Genomic DNA, 22,742 nt, shown 5'->3' on the forward strand with positions numbered 1-22,742 from the left:
CGTGGCTCTGCCGCCACTTCTGCTGGCTGGTGCCAACCTGGCCAGGCTCCTCCCATCCCCAGCAGCACGTGGGAAGCCAGCTCCAGCTGCATGCTGCTCCAGATGGGACAGACCCACCCGGGTCGGCACCAGCCAACAGAGGTGGCGGCAGAGCCGTGTGCTGCTCAGGACTGACCGGCACAGGTAGGGGGAAAGTGGAGCTGAGCCCCTGCTGCTCTGGCTGGACTCATCCTATCCCGAGAGGCACATGGCTACTCCTCTTCCCACACATACCACATCGGCAACGTCAAGCTGACGCGGTGCATGTGGGAATCTTGTCCCTTCCCCAGCCCTTCAGCACCCATTAGGAAGCTGCTGAGGGGCTGGGGGAGGGACAAGGGGTGGGAACGAAAGTAAACAGTGTTTACTTTTGTTTCCCATTGCAGCACCACGGGCCTCAGAGAATGCCTTGGTGGGCTGATCAAGCCTGATCTAGATAGTTGGCAAAGATTTTGTGGCGGAGCACCGACAAAGGCTAAATATCTACAACTCAGCAGGACCAGATGAACTACACCCGAGAGTGCTAAAAGAACTGGCCAACATTATTGCGTGACCTATGGCAAAGTTATTTTAAGACTCGTGGTGCTATGGAGAGGTCCCAGAAGACTGTAAGAAGGCCGATGTGATGCTCATCTTTAAAAAAAGAAGAAAGGAGGACCCAGGGAATTACAGATCAATCAATTTGACCTCAATCCCTGGTAAAATCCTGGAGAAAATTATCAAAGAATCTGTGATTGCTAAGCTAACAGAAGGCAGTATTCTAGAGGATACCCAACATGGCTTTGTTACGGGCAGGTCATACCAGGCCAACCTCATTTCCTTCTATGATCAGGTAACTCACCACCTGAATGGAGCAAATGCGGTTGATGTCATATACTTGGACTTCAAAAAGACCTTCGACCTGGTCTGCCATGAAAGTACGGCCTTGACTCCTTTACAGTCTGGTGGTTAGGTAACTGGCTCCAAGGTTCGACCCAGAAAGTACTGATTGACAGAACTGAGTCAATATGGCAGAAGGTGACCAGTGGCATCCCTAAGTGTTCAGTATTTGGACCAGTGCTTTTCAACATGTTCATCAGTGATTTGAATTCGGGTATTAAAAGCAAACTGGCAAAGTTCACTGATGACACTAACCTGTGGGGGACTATGGTCATGTTTAAGGACAGGCTGGCAAAACAGGCCAACTTGGACAGGCTTAAAAGGTGGGCAGACCTTAACCTGATAATGTTTAATATGGAGCTTTGTAAAGTGCTCCATCTGAGGAGAAATAATCTGCAACACACTTACAGGCTTGGCAGTGCTACACTTGCCAGCACCACAACTGAACGAGACCTGAGTGTGCGACAGACCACAAAATGAACATGAGCCCACCTTGAGAGGCCATAGCTGGCAGAGCTAATCAAACACTGGAATGCAGCTACTGAAGAATCTCGAGCAAGGCTAAGGATGTCATTCTCCTGCTGTACTTGGCCTTGATGATACCAGAGCTGGAGTACTGCATTCAGTTCAGGCATCACGCTTCACATGATTAGAGGCCTAGAGGTCTTTCCTGCTCAAGTGCAGGGGGGCTGGACCTGGTGATCTGGAAGGTCCCTTCAAGCCCCAAACACCTATAACCTGAAGTTTTGGAACTGATTGCACATTTCATTAAAAAATTATTACACAGCACTGGACAGACATGTTAAGTATACACTATTCATTTTCCTCCTTCAAACCCCTCCTTAACACACTCCTTCTTTGTAGTACTTACAGTTTTGGCAAAAGTTAGGTCATTTGCTTGGTAAGATCATAGCTGATCATGCTGACTAACACCAACTACTATTTCCTTGTAATACTCTGTCATGAGGATCCATCTTTCTTATGTCCCATACTCGCACTGTTATCTCCCTGAGGCAAGGACTAACTTTATGTTCTGTTTGTGCAAGCCCTATAACCATGGGATTCTGATTCATGACTACCCCTCCTAGTGCTACAACAGCAACAGAGTTATGCCACCAAGTGGAGTGGAAGCTAAGCCAATAAACATGAAAGTCTTTTTTCATTGTCCTTCCTGAGGGAGGCTGAGAAATTAAAAAGCATAAATAGCAATCAATAATTCAAATTACTCATGAATTAGCAATCATTATAATTATATCAGTCATTCTTTATAACATTACAGTTTGTAACATTACTTTAACTTGATAGGGTCTTTTAAATAATGTTATTTTTGTGAGAGGCAACAGGCTACTTACAATGGAAAATCCACAACCTAGAGAAAAAAGAAGCCAGACTACACAGCAACATTTTCTTTAAACCTGTGTAAGCTTGCCTCATAATTTATGGACCATCATGGCTACAACATGACTCTTACAACATGACTCTATTATATTGCTATTTGTAAATACAGTTACATGATTATAGCACTCGTATCAAATATATTCAGTTTTCCTTTATTTAGCTAAGCATGCATAAGTGCCTGTCACTGCTTTGCACTTTATTTATGTATTGTTCTTTTTTATACATATGACTTGGACAAAAGTAATCTCCCCTCTCAATTCATCTCTTCCCTAATCACACACTGGAAAATTCACTTTGAAGCAAAAATCCATTAGTTATCTTTGCCATCTAGCATTGGAACAAGCAGAATGCAGGCTTTTTGGCTGAGCTGCAAAGCTGAGTAAATGGTCACTTTTGGATTAACCCCATCTGGAAGGCATCTGAAGAATATACAGCTTTATGAAAAACATCAAGGTATCTCTGATAGCTTTTTCCAATAGCTTCAATGAAAGTTTCTAAACTTTAAGTGAAAAATCTCTTCTCACCCCATACAGAATGCATTTTTATATGAGCAAAATATATTTAGCTAACAAGTGTTGGCCTTTATCCAGAAGAACAGAGCCTCCTTGTGATTACCTGTAGGCTGATACGTAGGTACTGGATTAGGTGTTAAGCAGTCATTTGTAACTATCACTTGAGAGCTAGATGCTGTAGTTACTGGACTCTGGAATAGTTATGCTGAGTAATGTGCTGAACAGCTTGATGCATCTCTCAGGAGAACTAAGGTGTAGGCAAGTTATTCTGTGGCCAAGCAGTACAGACAGTCATCCATACAGAATTTTTAAATATGGTTGTGTGTAGCTCAGAAATACTGATTCTGAAAGAATGGGGCTTTTTGACTACATAGCAGGCTCAGAACCTCCCAAAAAGGATGAATAAGGAAAAGGGCATCAGTACTACTCGTTTTCCATTGTAATAGGAGCAGAGCTACCATTACTTGCCATTCTCTGCAGAATCAGGAGTAGGAAAAACATCTCTGTACACACAAAACCAATAACACAAATACTGGCCCACTTGGTCATTGAGAACCTGTCCATCTACCTTGCTTGCAAAAGGGAGTCTAATGGGAATTCTTGTGGTGAAAGGAACAGGTCTGGGATGAGAACATTAGGTCAAGGAACGCAAAGACTGGTTTGTATGACGAACATCCCATAACCGTAGCCAGTTGGTCTGCAGATGTACCTAGCGGGACAAGCTAGCAAACACGGCCTGAAGCAAGAAACAGCAGTCTGTTGCCAAGGAACTACCAATGCCAACAACTCACTACAGCATTAAGAGTTAATTCCGAGCTTTTCCCTGCTATACTGCATATTTAACATTAACACGCTCCCTCAAGCGCCTACACTTTGTCACAACCACAAAGAGTTTCAAAAACAACAATGTTCTCTAATTCAGTTGAAAATTACTCTTTGTGGAATTTTATTAGCTTGTGTAGGGTGGAATGGACTATCAGAGAAAGTTCTTATTCTTTCCTGACCATTTTGCAAAGCTGCCATTGTCACAGAACTGCAGTTTACTGGAGCGTGTTCTCTTTTCAGTTCTCACTTACCTGTGTCACATAGATTTTAATATCGTCTTGGGATTTGCATAGTGATGGCTCTATTTTTGTTTGTTTTTGTTGGCAGCTAATACTTTCTACCATGCACCCATGTGAACAAAATTACAGAGCCCAGACAACTTTTATACAGAGTTTCTTTGGCCACAGACTCTCTGTGGGTTTCATTTGGCAGAAGTGGTATCAAGCAGAAAGTCTTTCCTTCAGCCTGTGATATAAATTAAAATACACCTTATAAATAGAAATACATCCAAGGAGAGGAATGTCTTTGGGCAAATGACCACATATGGGTTATGGGAAAAATTCAGTTAGTTATGATTAATATATATAACAAATGGGGTGCCATAAACTTGCTTGGCTCTTTACAAAGAGAGTAAGACACATTCACTGTCCTGAAGAATTTAGAAGAGCACAACCCAGAGGAGTAATACACTGAAAAAATTAAGAGCAGTATAAAGGTGAAGAGAAAAGAAGAATAAGGAGGGGAAAAAACAAAGAGAATTGTGAGGTTAGTATTGTCAAAATGAAAATAAAATGTTATAGGTCTCTGGAGAGTTTACCTACAATGGATTTTAATTAGATTTTGGTGACATTACACTAAATTTTTGTGGCTCTTGCCAATCTCTAATGAACTCCACATTTAACTTTGCAAAACTAAAGAGAGTGGATCATTTAGGAATTTAAAAAGAAGCTTGTTTATCCCTTTAGGTCCTTATCCAGTTGAAGTCAAGACTCTCACCTTAAGCTGGGTCAGGCCCATAGCAATTAAGTTTCCTTTCCAATATCTTTGATTAATGAATAGCTTTCTTCAACAAAGATCTCTTGGGAGATGACTGATCTAAATCAGTGATTCTCAGGCAGGGTGTTATGGCACCCTGGGGTGCTGTAAGATCCTTTGAAAGATGATTCAGGAAGTGTGAAGTGATAAGTAAATGAAGGCAGGCTCAGGCTCCAGCTATGAGAAGAGAAGCAGATAAAGGACAAGTTCAGGCTCTTCCTGCTTGACCACTTCTCTGTCCCTACTGCCTGACACTTCTACAAGCAGGTAAACACTGTAATAAATAAATTAGTTTTTGAAATGGGGTGCAGTTCAATTCACAAAGGTTATGGAGGAGTACCCTGAGTGTAATGAGGAGCACCTTGATTCTAAAAAGGCTGAAAACCACTTCTAACTAATGTGACAGATGTCTCTCTAAGTTTATACAAACTATAGACCATAATTCATATAATTCAAACAAGCAACTGATTGTGTCCTTTATTGTATATGGGAAAGTTTTAGGAAAAAATGTCAAACTACAGACCTGTACCATATGTTAACCTAATCAGTCCTTGCTTTGCTCCCACAGATACTATGTAAGGGCTTATAATCAAAAGACCCCGTCCTACCTCATTTAAGTAGGATTAAGTTTTTTGCAAACAAATATGTTACCTGCCCTGCTTCCTGCTGTTCTGCCCTGTGGAAAGGGAAGAACAAGGCCCCATACCCCTTACCCTCCTGCGCACACACACACACAAAAGAGAAGTCATGGGGATTTGAGAAGTAGCAGCAGCACAATCTCTAATTCCTATCCAATCTTCAAGAACCTGTCAAAGTTTTAATATGGTAAAAATCTGAAACTGTTGATTCTTGAGCTTGTGGTAAGCAGAGGGGTGAGATAAACACCTGCTTCCTCTGGGGAGCCAGCTGTGTTCCCAGTGAGCTGATAGTGGACCCAAGGTCACTTCCATGATACCTAGAGATTGCGGGGGTTTCTAAAAAATGGGGCTTTAAGGTGCTTCCTGGCCTCACTCCCTTAGGAGGATCCTTTAAAAATTATACTCCCACTTTTCTCAGCCCTTTTTCTCTTCCTGAACACAAGACATAAGGAAGGGGAAGATTTAGCTCCTTGTTAAATTCTGGATGAATTTACATGCTTGCTTATATAACTGTGTAAATGCACAGAAGTAAAACATGGATCTTGTTAAAAAAAAACACTTCAAAGTTAAAATTCTAGGAGGTATAGAACAATGGAAAGAGAGCTAATAGCAGAGAGGTACAGTATTTTCAACTGCCAAATCTTTGAGAGATCACAAGTCCTGACTTGCAATTCAGTCTCAAATATGCAGCATCTCACACTTCAAATTCATTCAGGCAAGTAATAGGTTTAATTTTAATATTTTACAACTGGAACTTTTCTAACCATCTATCATAGGCATTTGTTTTATTTCAGACTTATAGTAGGTTGGGAAGGATTCTGTAAACATTGACTGTATTGTAAAATGAGAAGAAGAATGATCAGGACGTTCATTTTATCCCCAGTGTTGTCATAGCTTTCTGTGCAACTTTGAGCAATTATTTAGTGGCTAGTTTTGTAAAGGTGCTTAGTCCTACTGATTTTGATGAAATTAGGTGCCCCAGTATCTTTAAACATTTGGTCTTTACCACTCAGGTTTTAATTGCATGTGTGACTCCACTTTTACTTCTACATTCTATATTATATAACATCATCTCTGTACAGGACAGCCAAACCAGTTTGTCTGTAGGATTCTTGAGTTTTGCATTTGCTTTCATTTTACTTGAACAGCATAACCTAAATATCATCGTCTGTCTGCCTTTCTCATGCCCACCGTCTACCTTTTGGACAAACCTCTACTAACACTGTGTCTTTAATAAAGCATCATTTGTTTAACTGGATTTTACTACACTGTCAGTTATACATGACAGAAAAAAATCAGTTGACTACATTATTCATTCTATTTTTTGACTCCTAAAGAAGTTCATAAATGGGTCAGTTTCTCCCAAATAAGCCAATTAAATATATGCTAAAAATATTTCTTGCAAAACATAATACCTGTGCACTCACAGAAACACACTAAAGTAGCAGACAAACATGTACAAAAAATTCATGGCATTTCTGAAGCTGGAATGGTATCAGGAATCTGCTTATTTACACAGGGAGTTGTAGAGGGTGTACAATGTTGGTACTGCCAACAGATAGGATGATTAGTGCTAAAAACAATATCATCATTCACATAAGGCTTCTACTTCTGATAGTTGTATTTAATTCAGCTTGAACATAAATGTCCTCAGCCTGGGGACTATAGTTTCAGCTCCTAAAAGACCTCATTCACCAAATGAAGTTAATTCAGGAAAGAAAGGAAAACAATAAAAACACGTTGGTAATATGTTTCTCATTTTACATTGTTTCACAGATGACTATCTTTTTTTTTTTTAAATAGGAAGTGACTGTACACTCTGGGGCTCAGCCTGAAAAGGCTTAAGCAAATGAGTAACATTATTGATAGAAATAACTCTTAAAGCTGTACAAACCTACACTATCTCAATTCAGTAAGTAGAAGAAACATACTGGCAGGTTATGCCATGTTTTAGACATCACGACTAAACAAATTAAGCTAGGTTCAGACTGAAATTTCTTCTCAACACATCTATTCCTCCACTATGATAAGTAAGAACTTTTCTATTTGCAGTGATCTACCATTAATAATCAATACCATATGTAAGTAATGAGAAGTGTCAAGAAGAGCCTCAAAAGTCTCTATGGACATTTGTACATGTGCTCCGGAGGGGAAAGGGCAGGGGTGAGGGAGCACTTTAATTAGCAAGCCATGCTAATTAAAAGTGTCCAAGCATCCCCTGCACTGAAAAATGGTGGCAGGGCTCTTTAAACTAAATCTCATTGAACAAGCTTTAGTTCAAAGCACCCTGCTGATTTTTCTCAGCATGGGGACTCTGGTACATGTGATACTAGATTATGCTGAAGTGCATTTATTTTTGTGCTTGTTATTTCTGTGCTGGATTTACAGTGCATTGGAGCCAGCTCCCTGCATGTCTATAGGAGCCCTATCTGTCCACATCTTCCCTGATGCACCAGGCCAAAGGACTTCTCTCTGTTACTGCCTCCCTTCACCAGAAGGGGAGTTTGTGATCCAGAGATGTAGTCTGACCCGGGAGTGCAGCCTACAGAAGTGAACAGAAGCATGAATTTCCTGAATTACAATACCCCTGAGGCACCCCAGCAGCATTTCTTAACTGAACTATTTTCAGGTTTTGGCTAAATATTCTGTATTTTCTTTTCTTTTCCTTTCTTTCGTTCTTTTTTTGCTAAAAGTTAAACTTTTGTACAGAAAGAAAGCCCATTTCTTTTTTTCTCTCTCATTTTTAGCAAAAAAAGTTGATAGTCTGTAGTATATATTGTAGTATGTAGAATAGGAACATTTCCTATCCCATGAAAATTAAAACATTTTTTTTGAAGAACAGGAAAACAGTTTCTCAGGAGATGTAGGTTCTCTATCTAACTTTGCTGGGCATCATAGAGTAGGTCAGTCTGTGAAATGGGGATAATAATTCTTCTCATCTGTTTTATCTGTTTATATTGTAAGCTATTCAGGACAGAGTATTCTCTTTTCCACTATATCTGTACACTAACACAGTAGTATCTCTACCTAGACTGGATATTTTTGGTGGAAGTATATTACAAATAAAGTCACAATAATTGTAAATGCTGAATGATACAGGTTTTTTTAGGAAAATAAGTAGTAAAATCCCCATTCCTAGTCTCCTTCCTGAGGCTTATCTTTATGTACTTCTTAGTTCCTCTCCTTCCCACTCTTTTGGGGGTATTCCCAAATCCTGCCTATTCGTACTTTACAGCAGTGATTCTTAACCTGGGATATCATGGCATCCTGGGGTGCCTTAAGATCCTTCTAAATGTGCAACATAATTTTAGCACTGTTGTTATCTGTACACCTACAAAGGAGTCGCAAGATAAACCCAGGGATTTCAAATTGGAATCCCTAGTGTCAAAAACATTCTGACCTGTTGCTTTGTTATTTTTAAATAGTCAAGAAACAAGTGAAAGGTAAGAACTGGCATTTTTCAAGCAGTGCTTTGAGTCTAACAAAGGGTGCTTTTCATCTGAAAAGGTTGAGAACCACTGCTCTACAGTAGCCATAGACAGGCATTCATTTCTAGACCAGAAGCAGGAGCATACATGTGCTCTAACCTACTAGCTGGTGAACTACATGGGGAAGCTCTCCATCCAGATAGTGCTAGAGGGCTGCTCTTTAGGTTATCCCCACACTTAGGGGAGCCCCTTACTTGATAGCCTGTCCTCTCCCATCTGGGAAGGGGGCAGTATAGTGAGAGGTATCCCACAGCTTTTTAAATCTGGGCTGCACACGGGATGATGGGTAAGCAGGGCCCCAAAGAGCCTCCTTGACCCAGGGATTCCTGACTTTTAAATTGTCCCATGTGCTGCCCAACTGTACGGCACATGCAGCATTTAAAGCAGTGGTTCTCAACCTTTTTTTGCTACAACCCTAAATTGGCCACCAACAGGACATCCCAACCCAGTGCCGTGGGGTCTGCTGCAAGCGGAATGCGGCCATGGCCTGGAGGTGGGGGAGCTGCTATTAACTCCTTTGTGTGCAGCAGCCACACCCCACCTGCCTGCTGCTTTCAGGCCATGTGCATGTGTATGAGCCCTTCGCAACCCTACTGAGGACACCCCATGACCCTGATCTGGGTCATGCCCTGAGGTTGGGAACCAATGATATAAAGCCTGTGGAGCCAGGAACTAGGATGGGAAGACCTTCCAGCTTCCTACTCTGTAAGCTTTGGAAGCCAGCTGGGTTGCACAGGTGGTATTTTCAAAATCCATGGCACCATCAGTAGTAGTAGGAAGAGCTCTCCCCATCATGGTACCCAGGCCCTGGGCCCTTACATCCTGCCCATGAAAGGTAAGACAGGGAAAACCCCTCACTCACTCCTCACACCTCACAAGGAGCAAGGATGAGCTGCTCCTCTGTTCTGCTCCCAGTTGCTAGACCACAGCAGAGGTAGTTGATGGATGAACTCCCTGCTCCTCAGACCAGGGGAGCAGGTCAAGGGCCTTGCCCCTCTGCACCAGTCTCCTCCCAGACCAGTGCAGCAACAGGGTAAAGCCTGCACCCTGTTCCCCAAATCAACAGTCCCAGGTCTGAGGAGGAGATGAGCATTACTCCACTGCAACCCTCCCCTCTTGGACCACACTGGGAGGGGGGACATTCTTGCCAAAGAGTTTCTCTTGCAATGGTAAACATCCATGTTAGCACCTGGAAGATAATTCTCCCAGAAGAGGCATGTTTCTCTTGGGAGAAATTGAATGAATGGTTGTATGCTTATCATTTCTACTGAGAGAATGGTGATTCTCCTGTTAGAAATGTAATGCAGGTACAGACGGAAGTAATAATGTTTACCCAATCTGGCCACAGAAAGCAGTCTATAGCCATGACCAAATACAAGTGTATGGCTGGAGACTGCTTCAAAAATGGCCAATTGAATGAAGGTTGGGTGGGTATATTGGAGCCCACTCTCCTCCCCCCCACACGCACCCCAAGGTAGAAAAGCTTCAATTCTCCCACCCCACCTGCCAGTGCCAGCTGGAGAACCCTTAGAACGAGCGCCCTCTGCTCTTTTTTTCCCCCCTCCCATTCTGAAAACAGTGACAGGTTGGGAAAGAGGAGGGGTGATTGCTAGGGGAAACTGGCTGCAGGCTCCCATCCAGCAGCTAGATTCCCCTCCCCCCTGGAACCAACAGTGAAATTCTGCTTGATCCAGGGATCATTGTAACTTAGAACACTTCATGCAAAGCTACACTTCTGTCTGCACTGGTTTGCGCCTCCGAGCTAGGCCAGGCTGGCTCTGTGCCAGCACATGGGGCCCCTGGCCCTGTAGGCAAGAGCTGCATGCCATCAGGCCAGGTCAGGCTGACTCCATGCCTCCACATGGGGCTTCCAGCACTCCAGTGGGGAGCTACATGTGGAGGCATGGAGCCTGCTTGGCCTGATGGCGCCCAACTCCCCACAGCTCCCAGACTGCATGCCATTGGGCTGGATGGGCTCTGTGCCTCCACGTGCGGCTCCCCACTGGAGTGCTGAAAGCCCTATGTGGAAGCACAGAACTGAACCAGCTTGATAGCACATGGATCCTGCCTGCAGTGCTGGGAGTCCCACATGCTAACACAGAGCTGATCCAGTCCTGTTTGAAGGCGCATGCCAACAACCTGAGCTGGGCAGGTTCTGTGCCACTGCATGCAGCTCCCAGGATTCAGCCAGAGCCATGTGCCACCAAGAAGTGTGGGGGGGGTCTGCATCTTGCCATGGGCCAGGAGCACCCCAAGGGCCTCCTGATGCCACTGCTGCCAGTGGCAAGGGTTGTGTCAGGGGGGCCCACAAACCCCACACCCACCCACAAGTCCCCACACAGACCCCCAAATCTGGCACACCCCACCCCTACCCCCATATACAATATACAAGAGTAAGACTATATTTTAAGCTATTATGCAATTATCTTTATATACACTGTGCAAATGCACATAAATCGGAACAAAAATATTTTTGAAATAAAATTAAAATATGCTACACTGCAGATGTTTGGTTTTTAGTATATGATTTTTTTTCTGGTTCCAAAATGGCAACCCCCCTCCCAAAAGGAGGCAAGGGAGGGAGGGGGCATGTTCTGGTGGCAAAGGTTAGAGGTGGGACTTCCAGTCCAAAAGTGGAGATTAGGGGACAAGGCACCTGTCAAGGGGCAGGGCTACACTTGCAGTCCTTGATAGCTCACTAAAAGTCATTAAATGGCCCTCCAGCTGACATAACTGCCCACCCCTGTTCTAGGATGAAGAGCTACTAGTGTTTACTCCTTTGTTTTGTAGAGTACTGGTTGACAAACAGCAACAGACAGTGAAGTTGTAGTATAACAGAAAAAAAGATCAAGTATGGAACCACACCCACAAATGTGTACTTCAAAGGGGAATCTTTCTTTTAAAGTAGTATAGTGAATAGAACCTGGAATATTGCAATGTTTTACATATAGACACAAGTAATTTTATATTGCTTTTCTGTGTAGAAAAGTTATTTGCCCATTAGATAACTTACTACCACTGGGCAGTACTGTATGAAACAACTAAAAATTTATATATTTATTATTGTTTCTAAGTTAGTACCCAGGCATTGAGTTTTACTTTTAAAGACTTTAAAATCAAGTTTACCAGAAGTGACATAGTTTTGCTTCAGAGAAAAATGTCAGGGGTGTTTCAGACATTTTGCAGTGCTTGTAATGCACAATTCATTTTGTCCATCCTTTATAAACTGTCCAGTCCCTGTCTTCTTCCATCTGTTGATCTGTTTCTGGATGATGACTGGGATAGGCAAAATGAGGAATACCTGAACCCCACATTTTACTCAGTTTATCTACAGAATAGATTTTTTACTCATTGGAATGTTTAGGGAAGGCTAGGATTCAAGTTGATCATAGACTGAGCTTTGTAATGGTTATGATACAACTGTTTTATATTGCAGAAGTTGGTCATTATAGTCCTCATATATATTATTTATGGTATAGCACCTAAAGGTAAGGAATACTACTTAAAGAAACTGAAACCCAGCAATCTCTGTGGTATATTTTAAGACAACAGTCCCCAATCTTTCCAGGTTCACACTCCCCAATTCCTCAAAACTGAGTGCAAGCTCAGTTTTTACAACTAGGTTTTCATCAGGATCACATGACCCCCAATGGTAGTAACCCCTTGTTGGGTCACTGCTCTAAGATCTTGTTACAATTCTTGCAACCAGAAGATTCCCAAAGCATAACTTGAACTGGCAGAAGAAAGACAGGGAACCTATTTTATAATGGGGAGTTCAGAAAGCATTTTAAATTGGATTGGGATACAGCTGGAGAAGATTTACAGACGGTATCACCAAAAAGTTTGGTGATAAAAAGCTTGCTTTCCTATGTATTTTTGTAAAACCCATGGTTTACAGCATATACAGATTTTCATGCAAATGAATTTTTCTTTACATTGATTTTCTTATAAATAGCATTCCAAGGAAGATGTCAGAAGGTAACTTGAGCAGTAACTAAATTCTCTATGTAATTCTTTTCTGCCCCCAAAACATACATAGATTTTTATTTCGAAGTGTACATACAGAAGCACTTGGCTTTTGTTTGTTTTTTGCTTTGGAAAAAGATTGCAGCTGCTAGTGAAAAGAAAGATTTTAATATGTGATTTTTTTCAACATCCTAATTGAAGCCCACACTAAGAGTTTGTGCAGTTGTCTGCCTAATACTGCAAGTTGTAACAGCAATATTTTGTTTAGTCAGGCCCAGTAAAAGAAAATGCTTATGTGGTTTCCAAGGAGAGAAATAAACAAAATGGAAATGAGTAGGGAACTTGGAACTGTTAAAGTGTATGTAATTAAGGAAAAATACATAGTTCAGATAATTGTGGAAACTATTAGAAGATATTGCTAATTCACAAACAGTTGTTTAGTTTTCTTTCAAGCAAGGGGACAGCTTTACATTGACTACTAGCTATCCTTTCCATTAACTTAACTAAACAAAACATCTTGCCTCAGGTTAAGTGATCATCCCCTTTCATAACAGTGATTTAGTTAGAGAAGACAAACTAGATCCCTAATTTTTCAAATAGGAAGTTTAGCTTGTAAGCTATTTCTTCATGTTAAAAGAATACTTTGGAACACTCACGCAAATACTGTTAATCTGAATTTGTGGAAATATTTCCTATCAGTTTCTGAAGATGCTATGCCAGATGTCGGGAAAAGCTCTTTCATCTGCAATAATGGAATAGTTTTATCCACCCTTGTTGTTTTTGAATTCAGTCCAACAGTATTGGTCATCATGGGTGGATGAGCCTTACTTGTGCTTTTTTGGTTTGTGCCTGCCTAAACTGCAGTCTTCTAGCACAAGAAGCAACAGCAGGAAATGCTCTGTGGGATGTAAAAATAAACTATTACAATGTAAATCAGTTAGTTTACCATTTTGATAACTAGTATTAGCATACCAGTCAGTGAGACTTTCTGAGGTTCACTGATCCATTGCACTGCGCTGTTAGATTCTAACTTAGAAGTAAATACAGTCCAGTTTACAAGTCCACTAGAAATAAGAAGCCCCAAAAATAAAGCCTTTAAAACAATTGTAAATCATTGTTACCATGTGGTACATTTATCTTGCTGAATAATAATAGTTAACATTGTTATTGTTGCATTAGGAGAAACTGTAGTCTTCCCTCTGAATGGCTGGAACAGCCTTGTGCTTAATTTAAGAACAAGAGTTTAATTTTAACATTATCTTAATCAAAAGGCCATCAAAAAGAAAATAGTTCTGTACATATTCTAATAACAAATGTTCAGTGACATAGTGCTTGTGTTAGGTGATATAAAATCAAGAGCACTTTGCCTTGTCTACTACACTTTTCAACTGCCTGGCATATTCCTTTAGTGAAGAAAGATGGCACCATAAATACTGCCCGATGGTAACAGGAAGGATGTGCCACATTGGTTCTAAACGTCATTCGCTGTGTTCCTTTCAGCTGCCTGGTACTCCCAAACAAACATGGTAGATGGTCTAGTGTTGAAAGCTATGGCTCACTCTATTTAGCTATGCTATGATAAGTCAATTCCATTTGGACATACCAAAAACAATACATAATTGTGACAAAGTACTGCAAGCCAATCTTGACTGTTAAAGATCACTCTTTTTCATTTATCTCTGCTGAGTGCACAGAGAAGGGACAATTTTGCCTTCATGTTCCTAAATTCATTATTATGGGGTAATTCTTCCTATTATTGGAGACTGCATGAAGGCATTACATCTGGGAGTTTTATTTCATCTCTACTCTTCTGAAATTACGTGTCATATGTTCTAATTTGCTGTAGAGCATGAGACGAGACCAGTTTACAAGGACCCTTGTTACACAAAATGTAGAGGTGTATATATTTGAACATGCAAAAATATGCATTCCTATATTAAAAACCTCCAGGTAACTAAACACTTAAGCAGCTGTTTGCTCACAATTACCTGTGGTGCTTGGACAAACACAAGCTTGGGCTCACATAGATGCATATATTTTGCTTATGTAAAAAAGTGTTTGTGCAGACTGTCTTCTAAATTTAGAATTTTCAGTTGCTAGAAGCATCCATCTGACACATATCACTAAAAGGCCAAAAAAAGCAAAAGTATTAATTAGTGTAGACTGCATATGATATAGCAGTACTGAAATATTAATAGGTTCTATGACTTCAAAACTGATAGGCAACTCAAAACACTAACTTTTTTGTACCTGGTGATCTGATGTGATGTAGAAGTTTTCTCTTGGTCCTCACCATTAAGGAAATCGGGCTTCCAAAACCAGCAAGTCAACTATTGTCTGGGCACTAAGCCCAGATTAATAATATCCCAAATGTTGAAGGAAGGAGCAAGAGAAATAGGAAACGTCTTTGACAAAATTGTTGATAGCTTGCTAAGGCTGGGGAGGGAAACAGAGAGTTTGAATGGTTACTAATGTTTCTATATGCAAGGAAGGTTCAGGGAGGATCTGGGAAACTAAGTAGTAGTGAGCTCTGCCTCAGTTGTAAAAATAATAAGAGAAAGGGAATATATATATATTTTTTTGTAAACTAAAGTTAGCATAAATTAATGAACTGTGATGAATTAATTTACCTTTAAGTACTTTCCATTAAACAGCTGTTTTTCAATATTTGAAAGTGATATTATTTGAAGGATTATCTTGCAAAGACAAAAGTGTAGTGAAAGGGTTAATGAAATGGATTGAAAGTGAAAAGTGCAATGGAACCCCTGAGCTATATAAAGTTACCTCAGTATTTGGTATAAATATAGTCTGCACTCAACGTAGCAATATCAGGGTGACATTATATAAGGCAGTGTTTTTAATGGTAGCACAAACTTAGTAAGATTCTGATTTTATTTATGCTAGAATAAATCCAGAATAATTGCCCATTCTTTTTTTTCCCTCAATAATTCCTGATTTTTAAATGTGTATCTACCATTGGCTTCTGATACAAATCCAGAATAGCTCCACTAAAATCAATGGCAAGTGGTTCAATGAAGTTAGTTGAGTTACTCTAAATTTATACTGGTGCAATTATAGTCACAATCTGGTGCATAGTAACTACTAAGACAAAAGAGATGTAAGAATTGGGATTTCACAGGTGTCTTTCTGAAAGTGTCTTTACCCTGTTGTATATAAAGAACAAGTAAATGTATTGATTTTTTTACAGTTAACTGACAAACCTGAAATACATTCAAAATAATCTAAAGAGATAAATGTACGTGTAAGAGGTAGGTCACAGAAATCAGTGTAATAACGGCCAAAATATGGAGATTAGCTAGCAAAACCAAATATAGGACTTTATCCCAAGTGTAGCACATATCTGGGTTAGCTGAGGATAGTGTTCTGTAATTATAGACTCAATATCTGGTACTAGGTACTAGTTAAAAGGGGAGAGAGACTAAACCTTTGGCTAGATAAAGAATAGTTATAGATTCATTTTTTTCCTTTTCTTTGCACAGAACTTTGAAGCATTGGTGAAATGCACATTGAAATAGTGTGTGCAAGTCTGATTCCAATTTATTGGAAGAAAACTGAAAAAATTAACATGTTGCATAAGTGAGCAAGCAGCATGAGTCTGGGGGGTTGGGAAAAAATGAATCAGAGTGTGGAAGGAATAGAGCCAGGCATGTAGTTCAGAAAAAGGGACTAGAAGAGGATCATGTGGACATAGATAAGTGACTGACAGGATGGATTCCAGTGAGGAGTGTGAAAAATTAACTAACTCTATAACAAGAAGTTCTAGATTAGACTTAAGAAAAGTTATAACTAAAACTACAGCAAAAAGCAATGCAGGAAAAATTTCTGTACACAACTAGCGATTGAAATATGGAAGAAGCTGCCAAAGTCAGCAATGGAAGGACATAATTGTGTAAATCATTTCAAGAGGGAGCGTGGGTACATTTTTGGAAAATGAGGGAATCACTGGGTATAGCTATTAGTGAGGCTTGTGGAATTAAAACTATGAAATGCAAGTTGATTTATATTTTGCAAGAATGTAACAGGCAAACTTCTGCCCTTAATGGTTCTCACATTATTTTTTCAGCATCCTGTAAACTTCAAACAGTAGCAATGCAAATCAGCAAGCACTTTCTTAATCTACAGATAATTATATACATGAAAGCTTCCTAAAACAGATTTTTAAAGAGACTTGGAGATTACTGCAAAAGACAGTATTTATGTTATGATGAGTCACCAGGGTCTGATGGCACTGCTTACCATATTACAGCTGTGGACTTTCATAAACATTTTTGAAAGAGCATTCTGGTTTAACTGGAATTTGTGAGACACCATTACCCTAAACTATAATTTAATTAATTTCAGTTATTTTTATTTCCCTTTCACTTTTTGACCCATTACATCTTTCTAAGATTTTTATACAGCACCCATCATTGTAATACTAAGAGCCTAACTACATTCTGCTTGTAAAGAAAAATTATACAACCTGACCCTGTTCTGAATATGGTAAAGTTTGACTAAGTGCAGGCCTCTCTGAAAAAATATAATGTAATTATACAATTAAATACTATATTACATGTACACCTAATGAAGTGAAATTAAGGTTGCACAGGGGAACCTTAGTTTGGTATTTCCTAATTTTGGAGTGCTTGACTTTGCAACTTTAATATTCCTGTAATGTAATTTTATGAGGTTGTAATAACTATAAACAGAACATGGAAACATAACTACGCATTCTCATACAAATTCTAGGAAGTCAAAAAAACTACCAAACAGTTTGTAATCATCTAAAACAAACACATATACACATAGGCGGAGAAAGGAAAAAAAGGGGGTGGGGAGGGGTTCGCGCATGCATCCGTGCACACCTGCATCTCCCCAGCAGGTGAGTCTGTGGGGGGAGGAGAAAGAGCCGGGGGTGGGAATGGGCAGGGTGCTGCCCAGCGGGGTGGGGCAGGGCACAAGGACGGAGCTGCGGCTTGTCCGGGAGATGTGGGGTGGGAGAGGGGAGGCAGCTCCCATCACTGCACACACCCCTGAAGGGCATGGGGGGGTGCTGCATGCCTTTGGATTTAGGCGGGGCAAGGCAGGCTGCTCCTGCAGGCTAGGGCCAGGGCTGCACTGGGCTCTTCCCAGTGGATGGTGGCAGCACTGAGAGGGGGGCATCACGGGGGCTGCAGCGAATTTTGGGGGAACTGCAGCCCCCCACTGTAGCCCCCTCCCAGTTCTGCCACTGCCCTCCATGAGTGCAGCCTAGCCAGGCCCCCCCTGTCCCCACTGGGAAGAGCCTGGTGCTGCCCCAGCCCCAGCATGCAGTGGCAGCCTGCTCTGCCCCATGCAGATCCAGGGGCATGTGCCCCCTGTTTCTCCTGGGGTGCACGTAGCAGCAGAAGCCATGCCCCCCAGAGAAACCTCTTGCAGCTCAGTCCTGCCTGCCCGTCCCCTAACCCCAGGCTGCCTCAGCCCCACTCCCTCCCTCACTGCTGCCCACATAAGCAATATGATATATTCAATAGAATACGCAATATAATGTAGGTATGCTGGATGGTAGGGCTAGGATTCAGAGTGACTTAGACAAATTGGAGGATTGGGCCCAAAGAAATCTCATGAAGTTCAGCAAGGACAAGTGCAAAGTCCTGCACTTAGGATGGGACAATCCCATGCATCAATACAGGCAGACAAGGAGCAATGGTCTCAAGTTGCAGCAAGGGAAGTTTAGGTTAAATATTAGGAAGAATTTTTCACTAGAAGGGTAGTAAAAGATTGGAACAGATTACCCAGATAGGTGGTGGAAGCTCCATCCTTGGAGGTTTTCCAACCCCAGCTAGACAAAGATGTGGTTGTGATAATTTAGTTGAGAATGGTCCTGCTTTGAGCAGGAGGTTGAACTAGATGACCTCCTCAGGTCCCTTCCAACCCTAAGTTTCTATGATGGAAACATGCTTCATGTTCACAGGGCAAGCTATCTAGAGAGTGGGAAAAAGTGTCCTGGAAACTGACTTTGCTAGCACTCACCAGCAAGAGCAACTAGAGAGTTGCTGGCACAGGCTGTCATTCAGCTCTGCACCACTCCTCCACCACCCCTTTACTGTTAGTGAGAAGTGAGCTCTAAACTCACAAGCAGAGCTCCCCCTTGCACAGAACAGGGGAGACCCATACAACAGGCAGGGGGAAGGGGAGGGAGGAGTGGCAGGATACTCCAGATACCTTATGAGGTGCTTTTGGGTATGTACTTTTCCTCTCTCCCCATCTTGTGTGTTTGTGCTTTTTCTCTCTCCTCAACACATTCCTACTGTAAAGCATGTCATATCAAGTGTTTATTTACACTGTGTTTTCACAGGGAAAAAGTGCTAGATAGCTCCTTGAAGAAGCAGCCTTGAAGGCTGATTTGGGAAAGTGAGGCGGTGCTGTGAGTCATGACATCTGCTGAGGCACCCTGGGCAACAGAGTTCAGCATGAGTCACAGACAGTCCCCTTGCAGAAAGAGAGCAGTCCACCCTGAGATGCTGGGGGATCTGGCCAAACACTATCATCATGTGTAACATACCACTCATCCAAATTAAAGTGTTTTACAAATGACTGAAAAATTCTGCACTTAAATAACATCTTTGAGGATGTATAACCATTTTTGCAGCTTGTTACTAGGTAATAAATTGTTTGGACATGTGGCATGACACAATTTATTGCTCCATTAACACATTAATTACACTTTAAAATCCAACATCTGCCAGGGGCCATGGCTGACGTCAGCCAGTTGGCCCCTAGATATCTACTCTTGATGTCTGGAGACAAATTTAGTAAAGGGCACTTTACAGTGGAGCTTGCTTCCTCTGGCATGCTGCCAGGATTTAACGTCCAAAATATGATGCTCAGATTTTCATCCAAGGCTTTGCTGGATGAATCTTAACTGTATAACTGCAAGGAAAGTTCAAAGGGGAATCCAGGTTTTTACTTTCCTGGTATCTTTTCTGGTGAGGAGTTGGTTAGTTGCCACATCACTGTCCGGTGAAACCTGGTGATATCTTTTATTGAACTAACTGTATAGTTGGAAAACAGGTTAAACAAGTCTTTGGGCATAATGTGTCCTACACTACGTCTGGGAAAGAAGCAGGTAGCTGTTGAAAAATTACAAGTTGTAGATAAAACTACAATAGGTGCAATAAGCTAAAAAATCAGAGTGTATACACTGCACTTATCTGCTAAACATGATACAAGAGTTTTAGCTATTTACCACAGATCTACAGCCATTCATCTTAAGTTTTATACCAACTAAAGTACTAGCTCCGATTACAAAATGGAGAATATCTGCAAAGTATAAGACAGTATTTACTATGGGTTATTGATATGTTTTGATGTGCAATGTGTATATGACATGTAAAAAGGGCATAGAAAAATGCAGTTGCCACTCACCAAAAAAGAGATTGGTGATAGCTTCAGGTATTTTTAACAAAAAAAAATAGTATCCACAAGGAATGAAAATTTAATGTGATTATGACACTGTGTTGGTTCTTATGCTATGCTCATCAGTATGGTATCACAGTGCCTTCTAGTAGTGCCTTAAGCAACATGGCAAATATCTGCCCTGTTTGTTTCCTCATCCTCTCCCTGGAGGAGAAGCATGTGCATTGGACTGCCTTGTTTTGTTTTTTCTTTTTCTGTAATGTGTGTGCTTCCATACACATTGCTATACAGCTATATTGGACAAGGAAAGACCAAAAATTTCTTTGCTAGATAAAGGCCAAAAATACATGAATGCTTGCATTCAAAATCTTGTCTATCCCAATCATGCAGCTGGTCCAATAAAAGTTACCAGCCACAAAAATCTCATCTTTTCTGCACCATCATATATACAGCATCACTCCAACACTACCAGTGTCCACACTGCAATTCCTGTTCAATTGTAGAGGTTTTGTCTAGAAAGAAAAAGGTGGCAGAGCCCAAGAAAATCATTTGTATACTTTGTTCCTATATAATTGATGCCTTGATCCTAGTATTTATTATCCTTAATATGAGGAAGTTTAGGAGTTGACTTCCAAATCAATGGCACAAAATCAGAAGCCTTCAGACAACATCATTTATAATAGTTATGATTAACAGGCTAGAAATCTGACGGATGGAAAAAATCTGATCTGCACTAGATAAACAAGTTGTCAGGGTTCTGGAATAAAGATCTGGGACTTAGCTTATTTTCAAACGCTGGGAACTAACTGGGAGAATAACTTAAAAGCTCAACATCATTCAGATGAGGCTATGGACCAGTCATCATTGTGAGACTCAGAAAAATGTTGGTAATACCACGATAATGTAATGCTGTGCAGAGTGGCAGAATGGTATAGCAAGTCAGGAACAAAACTAACAAAACTAAGTTATTATTCACATACCATGTAATAAAAGTGTGGAACTCACTGCTACAAGACATTATGAAAGCTGACAGTTTTAGACTCAAAAAAGTATTGGGCAAAGTCTTGGAGGAAAGGTGCCTCAGTAGCTATTGAACATGGGAGTTAGGAGTACAGCCTCTGAATCAGAACTTTCTAGACCTTTAGAACCCTAGATTAGCTGGAGGCTGCAAATGAGAGAGGAACAGTGGTAAAAACTCTGGTCATACACTGTTCACTGTCTATTTCAGCATCCACTCTCTGTCACTGACACAAGATACTGAGCAAAATGGACCTACCACTGGACCCAGTAAATGGAAGTTCTTATGCTTTTATGTTCTTAAGAAGTTGTGGAATTCCTACTGGCAAACTTCTTGTGCTTGAGACCTACAGCAGATGAGCAAAATCTCAACTTATAAATACTATCTTCAGACAGAATGACAAATGTAAGACCATTTGGAAACACCTACACTTCAATCACTGGCATCTTCTTGACTATATTATTGTCAGAGCCCATGATCATACTGATGTCCATATTACCCGAGTCCTGAGAGGTGCAGATGACCACCATTCAGTCAGATCAATCATGGACACGCAGCTTGCGCCACAACACCGTAAACAACCAAAAGGAATGCAGATGAGATTTAACTTCAAGGCACTTCAAGACCAAGCTAGATATGAGGCTCTTCAGCAGTGCCTTACTGAGAGGCTCTCTGACCTACCTGCTGACATCAAGCACACTGGGAGGAACTTAAGAACATTATTCACAAGGCATGCGCTGATTCAATTAAATACTCTATTTACCATCACCAAGATTGGTTTGATGGGAATAATGAGGAAATCTTAGCACTTATCCATCAGAAGAGAACTGTGTTCTGCAGTTGGCAACATGAACCCCTCCAACTAGCAAAAACAAGAGGCTTACAACTGGCTTAAAGCTTTAATTTAGAGGCTACAGGACATCAAGAACCGATGGTGGCAAGTGAAGGCTATAGAGATCCAGAGTTTTGCTGATCCACATAAGATGAAATGTTTCTTTCAAGCAATACAAGCTATCCACAGACCACGTTCCAATGGTCCAACCCCCTTGTGAACCCAGTACAGCTCTACCCTTCTCCACGGATAATGTATCCAAACAATGCTGGAAGGTGCACTTCATGATTCTACTCAACTGTGAATCTGAGGTCTCAGCTGCCACCATTGACTCCATCCCTCAACACCCAGTAATGAATCTCTTGCTGATTCCCACATCCTTCAAGGAAGTCTCACATGCCATTATTCAGACCAAGAATAATAAGGCACCAGGACCAGATGATGTTCCTGCAGAGGTCTTCAAAGCAGGTGGAACAACACTAGCACAAAAATTTCACCAACTTCTCATCAAAATATGGGTGTGACGGAGGCAGCTCTCGAGGCCAGGTCTCATGCCCGCCTGCCCACCTGTCTATGGGGCAGTCTGGCCAATCTCACCTGCCGCAACTTTGCTGTTCTCAAAAAGGGTAGTAAAATGCAGTGGACTGCCCACTACATGCCCCGATGCCAGGCAGTGCTATCTGCAGCTCTGAACCTCCCCTACACCGCAGCCCA

The 22,742-nt window shown here is 41.3% G+C and overlaps 1 protein-coding gene across 3 annotated transcripts in view; it reads left to right on the forward strand.

Annotated features, from left to right (window-relative positions):
- EFEMP1 (EGF containing fibulin like extracellular matrix protein 1) overlaps positions 1-22,742 on the forward strand; it is a 91,212-nt gene that overhangs the window by 36,922 nt on the left and 31,548 nt on the right. The window lies entirely within an intron of this gene.

This window comes from Crocodylus porosus, unplaced genomic scaffold (assembly GCF_001723895.1).
Source record: "Crocodylus porosus isolate Cpor-Errol unplaced genomic scaffold, CroPor_comp1, whole genome shotgun sequence".
Taxonomy (NCBI): Eukaryota; Metazoa; Chordata; order Crocodylia; family Crocodylidae; genus Crocodylus; species Crocodylus porosus.